The sequence below is a fragment of the Pteropus alecto genome, unplaced genomic scaffold (assembly GCF_000325575.1).
Source record: "Pteropus alecto unplaced genomic scaffold, ASM32557v1 scaffold761, whole genome shotgun sequence".
Taxonomy (NCBI): domain Eukaryota; kingdom Metazoa; phylum Chordata; class Mammalia; order Chiroptera; family Pteropodidae; genus Pteropus; species Pteropus alecto.
Window position 1 is genome coordinate 513,107 of NW_006431558.1, and position 3,536 is coordinate 516,642.

At 40.0% G+C, this 3,536-nt stretch overlaps 1 pseudogene; it reads left to right on the top strand.

The window, feature by feature from the left end:
• Nucleotides 1-2,276: 2,276 nt before the first annotated feature.
• On the top strand, nucleotides 2,277-2,394 carry LOC112471691 (annotated as a pseudogene).
• The last annotated feature ends 1,142 nt before the right edge of the window (nucleotides 2,395-3,536 follow it).

Genomic DNA, 3,536 nt, shown 5'->3' on the forward strand with positions numbered 1-3,536 from the left:
GAACATAAGCTTTGTGTCTGTCACCATCACCCATGTATCCAGGACCTAGCACAGCACCAGATTCCTGGTGCATGGATGAGAGGAGGATGAGTGCACAGGTGCCAAGAGGGGAGCTCTCGGGGTGGCTTGATGCTGTCTCTGCCTCTCACGTGGAATTTGTGCCTACAAGATGCTTCCTGAGGACTCAGTATTATACCCCCAGCTTCTCAGAGGCCAGTAAGGGGAATGCGCGGACCCTGGCCTGGAGTTATATCACATTAGGCTCCACCTACATCTCATGTGTCCTTGACCAAGTGACCTTCCCTATCTGCCACATGGGGCCATGACACCAGCCCCTGCTGCCTTCCCGGGTGGGAAGGATAGTGCGAGGTGCGTGGGGAAGGGTGTGCTGTGAATGCAGAGGTGTACAAAAGACCAGATGTTCACAGCATCACTCCCCACGAGGAGAAAATAAAATTCACTCTTGGTTTTAACAATCTCAAAGTCTGTGTTCATGTCTACATCCTGCATATCTGTTGGCCTATGAAGTGGGAGTTTCTCATAGTTTTCACATGGCTCAGAGGATGTGTTAGGATTCTCTAGATACAGAATCAGTAAGGTGTTGGTTATACATATATACATCCTATTGATTCTGCTTCTCTGGAGAAACAAAATACCGAGAGACTATATTCTCGAGGAGGGGAGGGAGGGAGGAGAGAGTCTACATATATATTTAGATGGATAAAGGTTTATTTTAATGTAATAGCTCATGTGATTGTAGGAACTGGCAAGTCTGAAATCTCACCTGTAAGGCAGGCCCCCAGCCTGGAAATTCAAGGAAGAGTTGGTGTTGCAGTCTTGAGTCCAAATTCTGCAGGGCAGGAGCTGGAAACTCAGGCAGAATTTCCATACTAGAGTCTTGAAGAGAATTTCTTCTTTGAGAAACCTCAGTCTTTGCTCTAAAGACCTTCAACTGATTGGATGAGGCCCACCCACGTTATGTGCACTTTACTCAATGTCAACTGATTTAAATGTTAATCACATCTAAAAAATACCTCCACAGCAACATATAGATTGGTAGTTGACCAAACAACTAGGCACCATGGCCTAGCCACATCGATGCATAGAATTAACCATCACAGAGAAAAACTGATTTCTCTCTTTTGACTCAACATCAAGGGCTTGAAGAAAAAAGTTCATGTCCAGTGTGTGAAAACGTAAAATGCATCCTCTTCAGTTGCCACTGTAAACTGAATAATTTTTGAGTAATCTTTTCAGATCTTACTTGTAACATGAAATCATTTATTTATTAATCAAACACGACCTACTGCCCTGAAAAACAGGCCTCACAAGAAAGCAGTTTTCCCAAATCAAGCAGTGAGATGTGTAGTGTGAGAAAACACGAAGCAGCCCTTTCAAATTACAAACCCAGGACGATAGGTTTATTTTAGCAAGCAGCCACGGTTTTAATTCAACACAGCAGATAACCAGCATGTCACATTATGCTTGCACTAAACCATGCCACTTCCTATAACCATAGGTGGAAGCCTAAGTACCCATATTTGCCATAGTTTTATAGGTGTTTTATTCTCGGTATGATATGTTTTATTTTAGGTTGAATTTATTAAGCTCTTATAAAACATTAAGTTCTGAATCACTAAACTTTGGGTAGTCGGCAGTAGGTTACACACACACACACACACACACACAGACACACCCCCCAAACATATTATTTGGGCTAGGTTTGATATATTTAGACATTTGACCAAAGAGGATATACAGATGGCAAATAGGCACAAGAAAAGATGTTTAGTGTCATTCGCCATTAAGGAAATGTAAATTAAGACCACAATGAGAAATCGTTAAACACCTATTAGAATGACTAAAATAAAAATTAGTGACAACACCAAATGCTGGCAAAGATGTGGAGAAACTGGGCAGGTGGGGATGTAAGTGAAAACAGTTTGGCAGTTTCAGAAGAAACTAAACAGACAACCATCACATGACCCAGTAAGTATACTGCTGGGAATTTATCCTAGAGAAATGAAAACATATGTGCATGCAGAAATCTGTGCATGAATGTTCATAGCAGCTTTACCTATAATAGACAAAAACTAAAAACAGACCAGGTCGTTCACACAGGTGAATGGTTAAACAATCTGGTCCATCTGAACAGTGGAATACTACTCAGTAATAAAAATGAACTATTGATTCATGCAGCAATCAGTATGAACCTCCAGGAAATTATGCTGAGCAGAAAAAAAAAAATTCTCAAAAAGCTTACATACAGTCATATAGTCTACAGCCATGCCGCCCTGAAAAGCCCGATTCCGTCTGATCTCGGAAGCTAAGAAGGGTCGGGCCTGGTTAGTACTTGGATGGGAGACCACCTAGGAAGACCAGGTGCTGTAGGTGTAAAAAATAAAAAAGTAAAAATAAATAAAAAATAAGGGGTTGTAAACTGATAAGGTCCTTGCAATCTGTGAGATCAACCAAGGGTTGCCTCGCCCCCACCCCCAAAAAATAATAAAAATAAATAATCTTTATTTTTAAAAAAATGTTACATACAGTATGATTTCATTTATATATCATTTTTGAAAGGGTAACATTTTCAAACGGTTAGTCGACAGATTAGCAGTCGACTGCCATGGTAGATACTCTGCACCCATGAAAATTTATATGGAACTTAGTGCATGCACACACACAAACACACACCTGCACAAATGAGTACAAGTAAACCTGGGAAAGTCTGAATAAGATCAATGAAGTGTATCAATGTCAATGTGCTGACTATTATTCTCAGTCAAGCTGGGGTGGGAGTAATGGAGTTATTTATGTTAAATAAATATAAATATATCCTAGCTGTGATATCATGCTATCATTTTACAAAAGATTTCCATTGGGGACTCAAACAAATAATTGTATACTCATGTTCATAGTAGCATTATTTGCGATAGACAAGATGTAGAATCAACCAAAGTGTCTGTTGACACATGACTAGATAAACAAAATGTGGTCCATCCATACAATGGAATATCATTCAGCTTTAAAAAGAAAGGAAATTCTGACACATGCTACGATGTAGAGGAAATTCTGACACATGCTACGATGTGGACCAACCCTGAAGACATCATGCTCATGAAATAAGCCAGATGCAAAAGGACCAATACTGTGTGATTCTACTTATCTGAGGTACCAAGAACAGGCCAATAAATAGAGACAGAAAGTAGAATAGAGGTTATCTGGGGCTGGGGGAGGAGCGATGAGAGTTAGTGTTTAATGGGGACAGAGTTTCGGTTTGAGAAGGTGAATGATCTCTGCGGATGGATAGCGGTGATGTTTGCACAGCAACGTGGATGTACTTAATGTCACTAAACTGTCCACTTAACAATGGTAAATTTTATGTATATTCTACCACAACAAAAAAGCGGGGTACCACTGGGAGAAACTGAGAAAGTGTCTGAGGAATCTCTATTATTTCTTACAGCTACTTCTGAATGAACAATGATCTCAAAATTTCCCATTAAAAACTTAAGTCAACATGCAGATAATTAATC